The sequence below is a fragment of the Myodes glareolus genome, chromosome 18, assembly GCF_982192425.1.
Source record: "Myodes glareolus chromosome 18, mMyoGla1.1, whole genome shotgun sequence".
In the NCBI taxonomy this organism is placed as follows: Eukaryota; Metazoa; Chordata; class Mammalia; order Rodentia; family Cricetidae; genus Myodes; species Myodes glareolus.
This window is the reverse complement of record NC_142043.1, coordinates 23,752,914-23,770,499: the sequence shown is the minus strand read 5'-3', so window position 1 is coordinate 23,770,499 and position 17,586 is coordinate 23,752,914.

Sequence of the window (17,586 nt, the reverse complement as noted above, 5' to 3'; positions counted from 1 at the left end):
ATCCCTCCTCTCCCCCCCAGTGACATACCTCTTCCAACAAGGACACATTTCTTAATCCTTCTAAGTAGTGTCATGCCCTGATGACTAAGAATTAAGTATATAAGTCAATGGAGGCCTTTCTTTTTTTTTCTTTTTTCTTTTTTTTTTCTTTTAAAGTTTATTAAATTATAAAAGTTTCCATTTACGCCCCTCCTCCCAACACCCTCCCACTTCCCCTACTCCCTCTCCTCCTCCCTCTCCCTCCCTAAGAGTAGTCAGGGTTTCCTGCCCTGTGGGAAGTTCAAGTTCCTCCCCCCTCCTTCCAGGTCCAGGAAGGTGAGTATCCAAACAGACTGGATCCCAAAAATCCAGTATATGCAGAGGAAACAAGTCCCAGTGTCATTGTCAATGGCTTTTCAGAAAGACTCCGAGCCAGCCACATCCAGAGAATCCGGCCACATTCAGAGAATCTGGTTAGATCACGTGCTCGTTCAGTTCCAGTCCAGCTGTTCCAGTCCCCTTGTATCAGTGGGTGATGGCGCCCATCGCAGTCCTGATTTCTTTTTTCATTTTCTTCATCCTTCTGCTCCTCATTTGGACCGTGGAGGGCTCCGTCCGGTGCTCCAATATGGGTCTCCGTCTGTATCGCCATCCAACGTCAGATGAAGGTTTCCTCTGCTCTTGCCTTCTTTGTTCACGTTCTCCTTCCTTCTGCCTCTCCTTTGGACCTAGGGAGCTAGGTCCAGTGTTTCGAAGTGGGTCTCTGCCTCCATCTCCCTCCATCACCAGATGAGGGTTCTATGGTGATATGCAAAATGTTCATCAGTATGGTTGTGGGCCAAGGCCGGTTCAGGCACCCTCTCCTCTGTCCAGAGAACAATCTGGGGATCTAATGGAGGCCATTCTTATTCAAACCACCACAGTATTTAAATTTTTTTCTTGTAATTGATTTCTACTTTTATTGCATTGAAGTCAGAAAAAAATATTTGCTATAATTTCAGTTAAAAATGATTTTATTCAGAATGGTTTTGCAGCCACTCATAGGATATACCTGGGGAAAATGTAGCATGTGGTGACAAGAGAAATCTGTACCCACTAGTGTTGGGTAGAATGTTGTAGAGCTCCCAGGTTTTTAACTCTGGCTTACAAACTTGTATGGGGTTGTATAGCTGAATATGGAGGTTGGAAAATTTTGCAATGGCAAAATATATCTGAACATGCAAAAACCACAAGTGAATCTGAAATTAAATATAGTGGTCACAAATGATGGATCATGCTACTTAACTGTAATCTTGCGTACTTGGTGCTGCATCCCACTATGCCCCCTCAAAGTCAACAAAGCTATCTGAAACACCTTGGCTCAAATTCAAGACTATTGTCTTTTATGAACTGCAGTGGCTTTTTTTTTTTTTAAAAAAAAACATGCTTATAAAGCTTTCCGATCTTAGAGTAGCGTAACAGTTTAAAATCTTTCAGTATTTTCTTACCCCATTCCTCTGCATATAAAACCAAACTAGTATGTCTTTGTGTTGTGTTAGAACGTTTGATTTTAAAAACTGATATTTTAAGTGCTGACTTAAGTTTCATTAAAAATAAATTAATTTGGGCCTGAGAATAGGATAGAATTTCAAGCAATTTCTGAAAAGTACAGTTATGCTTCTACCATTTATATGAAGTGGTGTCCTTGGTATTGATGATTATAGGATCAATACAGATCAACTCTGGAAACCATTGAAGATGTTTTGCATTCTGCATTATCAAATATTCAACCTCGATCTGATTCATTACTTAAAAATATAGAGGCATATCCAAATAGTCAAGCTAGCTTTTGCCTTCAGTAAACAATAATATTACACATATATATGAATATATAGAGAGCAAAGAATTGTTTTAATTTTATGATTTCATACTAGTAAATGCTTGACTTGTGCACCTATTTTGTATCCACAATTACCTGGAGTCCCCATGAAAACTTCTCAGGCAAGGGCTTAGGTAGAAAGTGAAGATATTAAGAAGTCTGTTCTAGAATACCTGCTGACTACTAGAAGGCACCATTATGTTTCAATTGATTGACTATCAGTCAGATTCAGAACTGCTTTTGAGCAAAGGTTGTAAATTATGGAACCAGATGATACAGGATTTTGGAGATAATTCTCAACTACAACTGTCATCTATAGATGGGGAGGAGGCTTGGCAATGATGGCTATGGTATTATTGATGCTCAATGACTCTGTCATTCATTAATCAAATCTCTCTTTTTCCAAGATCTCATGAGGGCGTCTGTGTATGAAATGTGAGTTACTCCAAACTGTGATTGTACCTTTCTGCTCCTTTTGACTTGAAATAGCAATATCACCCAGGTTCTGCCACACAAAAAAGTTTATACCATGCTTCAGTTCGTATTGAGGATGTAACTGTCACCTCGTATAATGATAGCTGTTATTAAACAACTAAAGTAAGGATTCTTCTGTAATTAAAGACTTATCTAGATTCTCCGATGTCAATATCTGTTCATGAAGATTGACTAAGTTATCTTCTAGGCAAGATCTCTCAAAAACTGCACAACTTACAGGCATAGCATAGCAATGACCTCAACACTTGTGAGTGGAGTCAGTAAAATCATGGGCCAGTCTAGGATACGGAAACAGACAAGCAAACAAAACAGAAACATGCAAACAGACAAAAATATGACTCATAACAACTGTTGATGTTTGTTTTCTTTCCACAGAAGGTTGTCTGCTGAATCTTCCATGCCTAAATATTCCCAATAAAGGTAATTTTTATCCAGGTATAGGTATAGTGGTATCTGTATTGAGGGGACTGGGGTGAAACGTTGTAGAATAACAATTTAAGATGTGTACTTTAATTCATGCTGTGGAATATTTGTTTAATGATGCAATGATGTGTTACATTTATTTGATTAAATAAACTTAACCTGGGGTGAGGAGGCTCAGTCAGCAACTAATTTACAGGAAGTGGTAGGGAAGAACCATGTGTAGCAATAATTTTTTCCCCCTTTGGTTTTTCGAGACAGGGTTGTCCTGGCTGTCCTGGAATTCATTTTGTAGCTGGGGTTCTAAAGTGGGGGCAGAGCAGAAGGATGCCCATTTGCAGGGAAACATGCCAGGAGAGAAGATTAGCTACTTGCTATTCAGCCTCTCTGAGGGTGAAAATTTCACTTCAACCTTTGAATCCTTAGTTCTATAGAGAAGGATAGAGATCTAGATAACGTTTCCTTTAGTGGCTGTGATAGACCCAGTGCCCGAGGGAACAGAACACCTGCCTGAGTTTGGCCAGTGCTGCCATTAGGACAGCGTTTGCTTAAGAGGCAGCTACTGAATTAAATGAAAAACAATCGGTGGGGGGGCGATCAAAGAACAAACGAAGGGATTTCAATTATGGAAAGAGTGGGATGGGTGAGAAAAGTTTCTCTTGTGAGCAGGAACACCAATGTGTAAAATAATCACAGAACCGACTGCCTACTAAACCCAAAGCGTCCCACTGGGGGATTTTTGTGGCTCCTTCTCACAGTGAATGTGCCCAGTGCAGGCATACAGCTGAGCCAAACATAGCATCAAGTTCTGCCAGTTTCTGCTCTCACCCAGGGTGATTGACTTCTCCAGGGTAGAACTGTGGACCGAGATCGCTGAACTGCAGCAAACACAAAGGGGTTAGGTTTTCTGCGTGGTGAGCGGGCACAAAATTAGATACTGAGATTGACAGCTAAACTCAGCATGACAACAGCGAGTTTGCTTATTCTAGGTATTATTAATCTAGTAAGTTCCTGGTTTTTTCCCCCTCTGGTGGTTGTAAATGTGCCCAGTGTTTAAATACTGTACATAATATTTATTTATCAATGCAATAAGATAGTCTGTACAGAAGGTGCAACTTTGAAGTTGCTGTGGTTTTTATGTAGTGAAAGCAAACTGGTCTTTGGATTTTGGTTGCTTTATTTGACAGTTATGTTAGAGGTTTAAATATGCTGAGTCAGATCCATTTCTCAGCAGCATTTTGATGTCTACCAGGAGGGACCCTTTCATATCAAATGAACTGGATCAAGCAAGAACTCTGCAGCAGTCATAAAGGAATCCACGAGGAAGCGAGCTGACTGGGGCTCAGTCATGAGACATAGAAAAAGCATCATGCTGAGAATCGTGGGGCTTCCCTGGTTGAAAGTTTTCCTTTTTCTGCTAAACCAAAGGGAAGTGATAGTTTTGAAAGTAATGAAATTCCACTGGAGAAATTACTGCAACCAAATGGGGAAAGATTGAGCTAACAGACATCTACCATGTTGAGAAAGCTCCTGGAGGCCGTCCATCTTTGATATGCATGAAACCCCGTCTTTTTCACAGGAAAGTGATACTCAAAGTAGTGTAGATGAAACACCAGAGGTTCAGCTTTCAAAGAGTTGGGAGGAAGAGTAAAAGGATTGTGGCTGACAAGAGTAAAAGACAGAAATAAAGCTGCGCAGGCTGGGCTTCTGTGGTCTCTGGCAGCCAGGAGGTTGAGGCAGTAGGATTGCTCCTGCTCAGTAATCTGGGGCCTGTTTGGAAACCGAGCAAGACCTATGCCCCAAGCAAAACAAATTGAGAAGAAGAAAACAAGAACTCCAAGACAAGAATTCAATTCATCGTATATTGGTCTTCTTATGCCTTTAAATTTTCTTGTACATCTGTTCTGGCCCATAAAAAGTAATTTTAAAAATTAACTTGTTTGCAGTTTTAAAGAGGCATAATTAGCAAAGATCTTTTTTATATTTTTTTCAAGTATACAATGTAATGTTTTGATATACATAAACATTGAGAAATGATTACCAAAGTCAAAATAATTAGCATATTTCTCACTTCAACTAGTGTGTCACAAAAATAGTTATAATCTTCTCTGTAAATTTGAGTATAAATTATTATTAATTATAATCACTAGGATTATAGAAATTGTTCATATTATAATTGAATCTTTCTACCCTTTATCAGTAGTTCCTTTTTCACCTGGTCCTTGGTAACCATCTATCTATTTTTATGAACTTTATAGATTAAATTTCAAGTTTTAGAAGAAAAATCCATGAATGATAAAAATCTTTTGGTCAGGGCCATATTTTGGTAGATATCTTTATAGTCCTCTTCTGGTCAGTCAGTCACAGCAAATAATAAAAGACAAGGGTGCAGGACATATATGTGCCTGGTTTCGCACTGTGATGTCAGCATCCAGCTGCTTTGGGTGTTAGAGTTTACTTGTTTCACACATCCATCTATTTGAACTCTAGTGATAGAGTGTAAAGTCCAGTGCTCAAATAAACAGCCTTCGTGGAGCATGTATCAGCCAGTGTGCGTTGTTATTAAGTGGGAAGTGTGGCATTGTGTATATCTTATGCCATGATGTTTTCCTAAGGCTGTGCATGTGCCAGGATTATGGTAATGTCAGCTGAGAGCCTAATATGTTCTGAACGCTGTGAATTCTTTGGATAATTAACAAGATAGGAAATGTGAGTCTGTTTTTACATAGGAAAGAGTGTAGAAATAAAAATTGCTCCTCTAAATCCATCCTGTTACTAAGCAACTCAGGTTGGTTTTTGACCTAACGCATGTCTTTTCTTTGTACTTCTGCTATACTGTTAGGGGCAGCCAGTGAGTGAGATATGAGAAAACCAGAGTCTATGTAGTAAGTACAAACTGTAGCCTGCAAAGTGGCACCAAAGGTTTCATTTAAATTTATTCTGATTTTATACTCTATAGCGATGGGACAGGTACAAATTTTTCTTCACTTTTGAAAGGGGTAAAAAAGCTTTGCAAATGTTACTTTCTGAACTCGAAATGTTCTGTGAAGAACTGAAGAGAAGTACTTCACTCTACAATCAAGTAAGCAGAAAAACACAGCCTGGGAGACAAAGACTGCACTGTTGTCCTTTCTAACTGAACTGAGCAATGTGGCAAAGGAGGAGTCCAGTGGCTTCTGTTTCCTAAATAAGGGCTCTGATTGCCTCTGTTCTTGAGTTACTGTGATGTTTTATTTTTGAATTTCATTATGTGCAGGGATTTTTTTTTTTTTTTTGCCTACTACTCTACGCGGATCTACGGTGGACAGATCTACAGTGGATCTACGGTGTGTTGGTCGTTCTGTAGGCACTGACTGACAATCACGGAACTACATGCGGTGCAGGGCTGAAACTCGAACTCAGGTCCTCAGGTGGAGCGCTCGGGTGCTCTGCCCCCTGAGCCGTCTCTCCGGCTCATTATGTGCAGTTTTGAAAATGAGCTTGAACAAAATCATATCACTGAAGACTTATGTTAGTAAGTTTTGCGGGGTTTTGTTTTGATTTTATTTTTAAAGCTATTAGGAGTCGGCTTAATGCCAGGTCCAATTAGTAGAATGATTACTGTATGCTCCACCCTAGGACCTAGAACCTCTTTAAATCCAGCTTCTTACCCTCAGTAACATTGCCAAGTATGAGTTTCATTGTGTGGATGAGGACTTAAATCCTATTTGTAAAAGTAGTTGGTTATTCCCATTACACTTATGCCACTATTGTACTAGTGGGTGTTAGGGATATTTTCTAACGCGAGCTCTCTGTCGATGCAAAATAATCCTAATCAAGCCAAATTAGACCAGATTAAATGATATCCAGGTTTAATTAGACACCTGTGCTCCCAGGTGGCCCCGATGGGAATGGAAAGTCACCAATGAGACCACCAGAGAGGAAAAGGGAAACCACGTGTTTGTTTTCTGGGGAGCAGTTTAAATAGCCTGTGGGAGTGGTCTTGACCTTTCATGGGGAGGAATCGAGGTTTGGCAGGCCATTTTGACCCTTCTTGGGGAGGGGTCAAGGTTTGGGATGTACAGGAGAGGGGCCTCCAAAGATGGAGGCTGGAGGCTGGGATTTACACTGGGCATGTATTAGCAGGCTGACAGCGATTGTGGCTTTCAGGGTTGCACAGCTGGGTAAGACTGATGATGACTTTTCTCCTCTGTTAGTGTTTACAGACCTTTCAAACTCTATGAAAGCTAGCTGCTAGTGATGAAGCTTCCAGGTCAGTACCACTTTGATTTCTCCAAGTTCTATGACTCAAGTATATACTTTCTTCAGCAATAGGTTTTCACCATGAAGTTCTGGAGTGTATCTGAGAGCACTGGCAATAGCCTGTGCTGTTTGGGGCGGGGGTCTATGCTAGCTCACTGATCAACAAACCCAAAGAAAGAAAGAAACCCATTCCTGGCATTGGACTTTTTGTTATCCTATGATGTCTATGGGGCATTGCTGCCCCATTATAGCCTAACTTGATTTAACCCTCCCCTCTCCCCATATATGATGAAGTTAGAGTTTGCTTGAGCAACTAAACTCATCTTAGATCCGATTGGTGAATTAATCTGGCCTACATACATTCTGTCCTTATATATGAACAGGGTTAGGGTTAGTCTAGATAGGTCATCTAGACTGTACTCCTACAAACAAACCTAGTTTAAGCAATGCAATTAATGGGAAAGTCTAGAATTTGTCATGTTATATAATAAGCAGAACAAATTGAATTAGAAAATTATTTTTTTATTTTTGAAAGGGCTGTAAAGTAACAAAAATGAAAACAGAATAAATGACAAAAAATAATCTTTGTATAGCCTACCTTCCAAGTACGAAATCCCTAACTACTCTGCCCTTTCAGAAAGGATGCAAATGCTTAGAATAATAAAGGGGCATTCACAAATAATAGGTACAAGGAAGTTTCACTTTCACACTGCAAATGTAAAATTCTTTTCTTTGCTTCACCAGTGGAGTAACTAACTTAATGCACTCATGCTTATTGGTACAGCTGTGCCACATACCAACCTTTCCTCCCCAATTCTGGCATCAGAAAGATGTTCCATAGTGATTTGGGTTCTTAGCACACTGGAGATGAAGATTAATACTCATCTGTAGCACAATTAATAAAAACACAGAGATAGAAATTGGAGTTTAACCTGAAGGTCAGAAACTCAAAACAGCCAGCCACTGACTCCTACCTTAACCTCAGTCCAAAATGGTGATCCTGCCTCCAGGAATCCTCACAATGAGACTGTACCTGAGAACTCTCTCCAGTCTTACATTCCTATCTAGTGCTGGAATTAAAGGCATGCACCACTGCCGCTCAGTTTCTATGGCAAACTAGTGTGGTTACTGGGATTAGAGGTGTGTGTCACCACTGCCTGGTCTGTAAGTCTGACCAGAGCGGCTGTTTTACTCTCTGATCTTCAGGCAAGCTTTCTTTATTAAAACACAAATGAAATATCACTGTTCTCATCAACTTCTGGTCCCCACTTCCTCAGGCCTGCCTTACTTTGAGGTTGAAGGATGGTTAGTGAGTGCCATGTGTTCATACTGTTTAGCCAATCCCTCCTCACCTGGAGTTACCCAGGTGTCTCACTCTTAAGTTGCACATCCACTTTCCCCATCACGACGTCTCTGCCTCTCTTACAGACTCACTCAACAGCATCTACTCTCCTTCTGCTTGGATAAGTGATTACTGTAAGTGGGCTGGCATTTGTTATCTCAAGAGCCTCAGCCTTCCTTATGCGGAAGCCACCACTCTCTGCCTTGTCACAGGATGGAATGTGTTTTTGATGGCACTTGCGGCATCAAGCTGTCTAGTTTTAAATGTGTCTCATGGTTTCCAGCACCTTGAATATAGGCACAATTTTGTTTCTGTGTCTCTGGCATATAGCTGTTTCTAATACACTAGGCACTGAAATATCAGTTTGAGCAAATGCATCAGTAAATCCATTAACAAAGGCTTTCGGGCTTGATTATATTGATGCTAAGCTAGCATTTGAGCTCTTTTCCCCATAAATTTCTCTTATTAGGAAGACTGTTCTTTCCTTACACGGACGGAAATCTTATTATGTATATAAACATTTACTTACACATACTTCTGAAGTTTTCAAAAAACGTCAGGTAAATTTAGTGAAACTGCTATCAAGATTAATTGTGCTTGCTACTTTTCTCATATCTGTGACCATATCCCTGAGAAAAGCAATACAATGTGAAGAAGTAAGGGTTCATTTTGGGTCACAGTTTGAGGACACAGCCCATCATGGCAGGGAAGGCAAGTTGGCAGTGGCTTGAGGGAGTCACATTGCATCTCTAGTGGGGTGGCAGAGAAAAATGGACACTGCTGGTCAGTTCCCTTTTTCCATATAATTCAGCTTGGGATCCCAGCGTAAGGTACAGAGGGTCTTTTCTGCTCTGTCAGAGCTTTCTGATTGCAACCACACAGAGACACCCAGAGGCATGTCTCCATGGTGACTCAAGATAAAATTCACAGTCAAGATTGACTACCACAGGTCCACCTCCAGTTAACCCAACAGTGCCATTCACGTTCAGGATGGGTCTTCCCTACTCTCATCTTTGAAAGCACTCTCATTGACACACCCAGAAGTGTTTTGTGATATTCCTAAATCCTACCAAGCTCACAATGAAAATTAGCCATCATGTTGTTCTTGCCATTAAATATTAGAATAAACCACACAGCAGGCTTTGAAATATCACTATATTAAACTGTGTCATCAAATAAACTTTGGTTCCAATCAAAATAATACAATTTTAGACATACTATCAGTCTTGTTCCATGGATCAGTCTGAGGCATTGCGCATGCTAGGCAAGCACTGCACTGCTGAGCTCCACTGTCATCCAGTACCCTGGTGCTGAATGCGGGAAGGAATCTGCTGGTGAGCCATGTAATCTCTTCAAGTGGTAAGCCAGCTTATGTGGGAGTCCCCTTTGTATACTGTGATTATCATTAATAAATAAAAAAATTGCCTTGGCCTGTTGATAGGGCAGAACTAGGTAGGTGGTGAAGATACAACTGAATGCTGGGAGAAAAAAGGGCCGAGTCAAGAGACACTGTGGAGCTGCCGCCAGAGTCCGACTTGCTGGAACTTTGCTGGTGGGTCACGACCTTGTGGTGATGCACAGATTAACAGGAATAGGTTAAATTAATATGTAAGAGTTAGTCAGTAAAAAGGTAGAGCTAATGGGCCAAGCAGTGATTTCATCAATACAGTTTCTGCGTGATTATTTCAGAGCTAGGTGGCCAGGACAAACATGCGGCCTCCCTGCAACAGCTGGTCATCTGCTTCTCTACCACAAAACCCACTTTCTTCTGTGGACAACAGACGCTGGTGCTTCATGCACCTGCACTGTCATACTCAACTCGTTCTTGTTCATCAGCCTACAAGAACAACTCGTTCTTGTTCATCAGGTTCTACGGACCTGAGGTAGAAATAACACACAGTGAACCATGTGGAAAACTTAAAGTAAGTCATTTTATCTTGGGCCTCAGCTAAAATGCTATCTCTAAATTATGGCTTACTGTTCATTCATTGACTTTGTTATAAGTGTCATGTTCCTTGTCAACTCATCATTGAAAATTTTGAGTGGCTGTAGAGGTGCTTTATGAGAACTTGCCAATGAGCAGAAGAATAAGGTGGTTCTCAATGAAAATGATTGTGGGAGGATGGGATTTTCCTAAAAGGTGATATCGCTTAATCCGCATGTATAAAATTTTGAAACTGCATCATCTGGGATTTACTTTATTAATCATTGCTCACTTTTTCAGGGCAACACAGCTCAGTTTAGTAAAGTTGAGAAATTTATACACCTTGAACGTAGATGCTACTGAAGAGTGAAGGTGATGGCTAGTCTTGACTGTCAACTTGATCAAGACATATACATGGTCTATACTACATTTTTTATTGGATTATATGTGATAAAAAAAAATGGAGTATAGACCTAAACAGAGAACTTTCAACAGAGGAATCTAAAATGGCTGAAAGACACTTAAGGAAATGTTCAACATCCTTAGTCAGCAGAGAAATGCAAATCAAAACAACTCTGAGATTCCACCTAACACCTGTAAGAATGGCCAAGATCAAAAACACTGATGACAACTTATGCTAGAGAGGTGGTGGGGAAAAGGGAACACTCCTGCATTGCTGGTAGGAATGCAAGCTGGTACAACCCCTTTGGGTGTCAGTGTGGCAATTTCTCAGAAAATTAGGAAACAACCTTCCTCAAGACCCAATAATACCACTTTTGGGTATATATCCGAAGGATGCTCAATCGTGCCACAAGGATATGTGCTCAACTATGTTCACAGCAGCTTTGTTTGTCATAGCCAGAACCTGGAAACAACCTAAATGCCCCTTGATTGAAGAATGAATTAGAAAATTGTGGTACATTTACAAAATGGAGTACTACACAGGAGAAAAATATAATGACATCTGGAATTTTGTAGGAAAATGGATGGAGCTAGAAAACATTATTTTGAGTGAGGTAACCCAGACACAGAAAGACAGTTATCACATGTACTCACTCATAGGTGGTTTTTAAACATAAAGCAAAGAAAGCCAGCCTACAAACCACAGTCCCAGAGAACTTAGACAACAATGAGGACACTAAGCGAGACTTAGATAGATCTAATGTACATGGGAAGTAGAAAGTATAAAAAGACAAGATCTCCTGAGCAAATTGGGAGCATGGGGACCTTGGGGGAGGATTGAAGGGTGGAGGAGAGAGCCAGGGAGGGGAGCAGAGAAAAATGTAGAGCTCAGTAAGTATAAAGAAAGAAAGGAAGAGAGAAAGAAAGAAAGAAAGACAGACAGACAGACAGACATATACGGAAAAGAACTAAAGCATATTTCTTGGTATCTGTGAGGGCATTTCTAGGGAGAACTAATCTGTAGAGACAACTGAAGAGGAAAGCCCCTCACTGGATGATGGCAGCACTAGACAATACATAGGCTAGGCTCAGGAATAAAAGAAGGAAAGAAAAGCCTGGAACCATGGACGAGCTCCATTCTCCTTGCCTTTATATGCCTATTGTTGCTGTCATGGCTTGCACACACCATACCAGCGACTCTCAGGGAGTTTCCAGGTTTTCAGCCACAGGCAACCATCTCTGGTCTCCCTTATGCTAAAGTTTGAAACTTCTCACACTGAGCAGCTACTATCAGGTTCTACCTCTCCATCTTGCATGCTCCATGTTGGATGATCTAAGTTCTGATTATGTAAATCAGTGTAGCAAACCACCCCTTATAAATGTAGAGAAATACATTCTTTTCCTCTAGAAAACTCTAAATAATACAGGAGGTATTTATGCAAGATTGCAGTGACCCTCCCAACTGCATGGCTCACATATCTTTACTCCCACACTCATCAAATGTGATTATGGTATCAGAAGAGAATGTGTCATGGAGACATAAACTTTCTGATACTCTAACATCTTCATTGTAATTCAACTTTGATGAAGTAACTTTTGTATATTAATTCAAGATATGGGACACATATCATCTGAGTATATATCAATGAGCCCATTAACTGCCAAATGTTATGCATTCCTGGACCATGTTTTGAAAGGATGGGGCCTTCGTCTTCATTCCTAGAAACTTCTCAGTAGCCACTGTCATATGGAATATGGAGGGGCTTATCTATGCTAAGTAAAATAACTGAAGTATCAAAAACACAATGTATACTGAGAATCCTTGATAGGCAGCCAGGTTTTCCTCAACAAACAACATTCTGTATCTTTATATATGTTTATTTGGTTGAAGCTTCAGTAGTCAATAGCTCATTATTCAATTTCTTTATGTAAAAATTCCTTTCTAGATGAAGTTAAACTTTCGTTATTTGCTGACGATATGATAGTGTACATAAGCGACCCCAAAAACTCTACCAAAGAACTCCTACAGCTGATAAACACCTTTAGTAACGTGGCAGGATACAAGATCAACTCCAAAAAATCAGTGGCCCTCCTATACACAAAGGATAAAGAAGCAGAGAGGGAAATCAGAGAAGCATCACCTTTCATGATAGCCACAAATAGCATAAAATATCTTGGGGTTACTCTAACCAAGGAAGTGAAAGACCTATTTGACAAAAACTTTAAGTCTTTGAAGAAAGAAATTGAGGAGGATACCAGAAAATGGAAAGACCTCCCCTGCTCTTGGATTGGGAGAATCAACATAGTAAAAATGGCAATTCTACCAAAAGCAATCTATAGATTCAATGCAATCCCCATCAAAATCCCATCAAACTTCTTCACAGACCTTGAGAGAACAATAATCAAGTTTATATGGAAAAACAAAAAACCCAGGATAGCCAAAACAATCTTATACAATAAAAGAACTTCTGGAGGCATTACCATCCCTGACTTCAAACTCTATTATAGAGCTACAGTATTGAAAACAGCTTGGTATTGGCATAAGAACAGAGAAGTCGACCTATGGAATCGAATAGAATACCCAGATATTAACCCACAAACTTATGAACACCTAATTTTCGACAAGGGAGCTAAAGGTATACAATGGAAGAAGGAAAGCATCTTTAACAAATGGTGCTGGCATAACTGGATGTCAACCTGCAAAAAAATGAAAGTAGATCCATATCTATCACCATGCACAAAACTCAAGTCCAAATGGATTAAAGACATCAACATTAATCCGTCCACTTTGAACCTGATAGAAGAGAAAGTGGGAAGTAGTCTACAAGATTTAGGCACAGGAGGCCTCTTCCTAAGTAGGACCCCAGCAGCACAGACAATAAGAGAAACAATGAATAAATGGGATCTACTGAAACTGGGAAGCTTCTGTAAAGCAAAGGACACTGTCAGTAGGACAAAAAGGCTGCCTTCTGACTGGGAGAAGATCTTCACCAACCCCTCATCAGACAAAGGTCTGATCTCCAAAATATACAAAGAACTCAAGAAACTAGGCACTAAAACTCTAATTAACCCAATTAAAAAATGGGGTACTGAACTTAACAGAGAATTCACAACAGATGAACTTCGAATGGCCAGAAGACACTTAAGGTCATGCTCAACCTCCTTAGCGATCAGGGAAATGCAAATCAAAACCACTTTGAGATACCATCTTACACCTGTCAGAATAGCTAAAGTCAAAAACACCAACGATAGCCTATGCTGGAGAGGATGTGGGGTGAGGGGAACACTCATCCATTGTTGGTGGGAATGCAAACTCGTGCAGCCACTGTGGAAATCAGTGTGGTGGTTTCTCAGGAAACTGGGAGTCAACCTCCCTCAGGACCCAGCAATACCACTCTTGGGAATATACCCTAAAGATTCCCTAACATACTACAAAAGCATTTGTTCAACTATGTTCATAGCTGCACTATTTGTAATAGCCAGAACATGGAAACAACCTAGGTGCCCCTCAATAGAAGAATGGTTAAAAAAGGTGTGGAACATATATACATTAGAGTTTTACTCGGCGGTTAAAAACAATGACATCTTGAATTTTGCATGCAAATGGATGGAAATAGAAAACGCTTTACTGAGTGAGGTAAGCCAGGCCCAAAAAGAGGAACACGGTATGTATTCACTCATAAGTGGATTCTAACCATAATTAAAGGTCTTTGAGCCTATTATTCGTGATCCTAGAGAAGCTAAATAAGAAGATGAACCTGATGAAGATTATTTAGCTATCCACCAGGAGGTAGGAAATAGACAAGAGTCCCAGATCCTTCGTCTGGCGAAGGACGGCTATGCAGTCGGAGGCCCACATTGGAGCAACGGATTGAGCCCCCCGAGGTCCGGAGGGGGAGCGGAAGGAGGAGGAACATGAAAGACGAAATCAGTACTGCGAGGGATGCTATCACCCACTGATACAAGGGAACGGATCTGATGAGAATTTACCAGGGCCAGTCGGACTGGGACTGAACGAGGACGTGATCTAGCCAGATTCTCGGAATTTGGCCGGATTCTCTGACTGTGGCTGGCCCGGGGTCTTTCTGAAAAGCCATTGACTATGACACTGGGACCTGTTTCCTCTGCATATGCTGGATTTTGGGGATCCAGTCTGTTTGGACGCTCGCCTTCCTGGACCTGGAGGGAGGGGGAGGGAGCTGGAGCTTCCCACAGGGCAGGAAACACTGACTGCCCTGGGGGACGGAGGGGAAGGAGGGGGGGAGTGGGGGGAGTGGGAGGGTGTTGGGAGGGGGGGGCGGAAATGGAAACTTTTATAATTTAAAAAAATATTAAAATAAAAAAAAGAAAATAAAAAAAAAACAAAAAAAAACAAAAAAAAATTCCTTTCTAACTTCCTTCTAAGGTTCAAAATCACTGAGAAAAACAGGAAGAACAAGAAAATATCTGTAGTAAACTGAGTACTGCTACTCAAGTGTAAAGACTTCATCTATCATCTCTTAGTCTTGGTTGCCAGAAATTCAGAGACTGATTCATATATAATTGCAATGGACATTTTATCTTCTAATGAAATCTCTCCATAAGCAGTATGGTTTTTATTTTTAATATATTTGTTATAGACTATAAAACATCATTATCCCTGTGTTTGTATATTTTAAGTGTCACCTACCGAGTTGCTTTGATAAAAACATTTTGTTTGCTTGAGACAGCTCCCCCCACCTCCACCTCCTTCTTAAGTTATTTCTCTCCTTCTCCCATGCACCATCAGTCAGATGCTCGACTGATTACATTACCTTCACAATCCTAATAAAGTGCAGCGAGAGAACATAATCTTTCCTCTATCCATCTTAGCATTCCAGTCGGGGCTCAGTAACAGAAGATTAATAGTAGAAAAATCATACATGCCCACTTATGTTTGGAACAACACAGAACCTGTGGTATGCAACTTGAATGCTTCCACGCTGGACAACCATGCAAATGGAACTAGACATCAAGACACTAGACTCTAGAAGTTGGCCTCGGGCAATTGATGGTGCACAAGTAGCTAGGAAGCGAAGGGTTAATGAACAATTTGTATAGAATACATTGGGGGGGGGGCTGCTGATGACCAGTATGGGGCAGAGAGCTTCTGTAGGGGGGTCCATCTCTATTTAGGAAGACAAGTTCCCAGTGTCCTTAAATTTGCTGTTTTCTAAATACCTTTAGCTCAAAACAATCCTTATACCAACATATTTTCGGGTGGAGTGTGCTGCCACACAATAGCACTAACATTCCTCTACTCGAAGCAGCATCTTTTGACTGCTAACCCCTTTCCTTCAGTTTGCTTTTATGGTTCAATGATAAAACACTGACCAAAACTGAGCGTGACTACTCAATAGCTCTTCTAATCCAAGGTTCTAAACACTTGCACAGTTTTGAGGAAAAAAAACAGTCAGGTCTGTCAGCAGTCTTTTATACTCTCTGGGTCATTTTCTCTTCGAGTTTGGTTTCCATAGTTGAAATAAACACCATAACCAAAAGCAGCTTGGGGGAAAATGATTTATTTCTCGTTAACACTCCATCACTGAAGGCAGTCAGGGCAGAACTGAAGCAGGGGCCTGGAGGCAGGAACTGAAGCCGAACCATGAAGGAGTACTGCTTACTGGCTTGCTTTATGGCTTGCACAGGCTTTCTTACCACTTGCCCAGGACCACTTGCCCAGGGGTGGCACCACGCATAGTGGGCCAGGCCCTCCACATTAATCGTTTATCAAGAAAATGTCCTTCGCCAGATGAAGGATCTATGGGTGATAAGCAAAATATACATCAGTATGGTTATGGGCCACGGCCGATTCAGGCACCCTCTCCTCTGTCCAGAGAACAATCTGGGGGATCTCTCCTTGGACCTGGGATCCCATATATAATCAAGTCTCCTGTAAACCCTAAAATGACTCCCTTAGTTGAAATATATTCTTCCCTGATCCCATATTCATCCTTCCTCCCTCCCCCCCCCATCCCAGGCCACCGAGCTTTCCCCGTTCCTCCCCTACTCCCTTCTCTCTAACCCTCTCCCCTTCCATCAACCCTCCCACATACAGTCGGAGACCCACATTGGAGCACCGGACTGAGCCCCCCGAGGTCCAAATGAGGAGCAGAAGGAGGAAGAACATGAAAAACGAAATCAGTACTGCGAGGGATGCTATCACCCACTGATACAAGGGAACGGATCTAATGAGAGTTTACCAAGGCCAGTTGGACTGGGACTGAACGAGGAGGTGATCTAACCAGATTCTCGGAATTTGGCCGGATTCTCTGACTGTGGCTGGCCCGAAGTCTTTCTGAAAAGCCATTGACTATGATACTGGGACCTGTTTCCTCTGCATATACTGGATTTTGGGGATCCAGTCTGTTTGGACACTCACCTTCCTGGACCTGGAGGGAGGGGGAAGGAACTGGAACTTCCCACAGGGCAGGAAACCCTGACTGCCCTAAGGGACAAAGAGGGAGGAGGAGAGGGAATGGGGGGAGTGGGAGGGTGTTGGGAAGAGGGGCGGAAATGGAAACTTTTATAATTTAATAAAATTTACTTAAAAAAAATGTCCTACAGATTTGCTCACAAGCCAGTCTGAGGGAGGATTTTCTCAGTTGAGGTTCCCTCTTCCCAGATGATCCAGCTTGTGTCAAGTAGACAAAAACTTAACCAGCATACCCCTTGATAGGAAGGTTTTGGTATCCTTTCCTCTAAGGTCTTTCCTTTTCTTCCTTTTTTTTTTTAAGTTTTTAATTTTATATATATAGTGGAAAGAATTGAGTTCACTTGAGGTGTGCTCTGGGACTGAATATTGGAATCCCAGCCCCACATTTTCGCTGCTACCTGAACACCACCAGGGACTTTACCCACTCTGTGCTCCCCACAATGCCGTCTGGTCTTTCTAAAAGGTTTAAT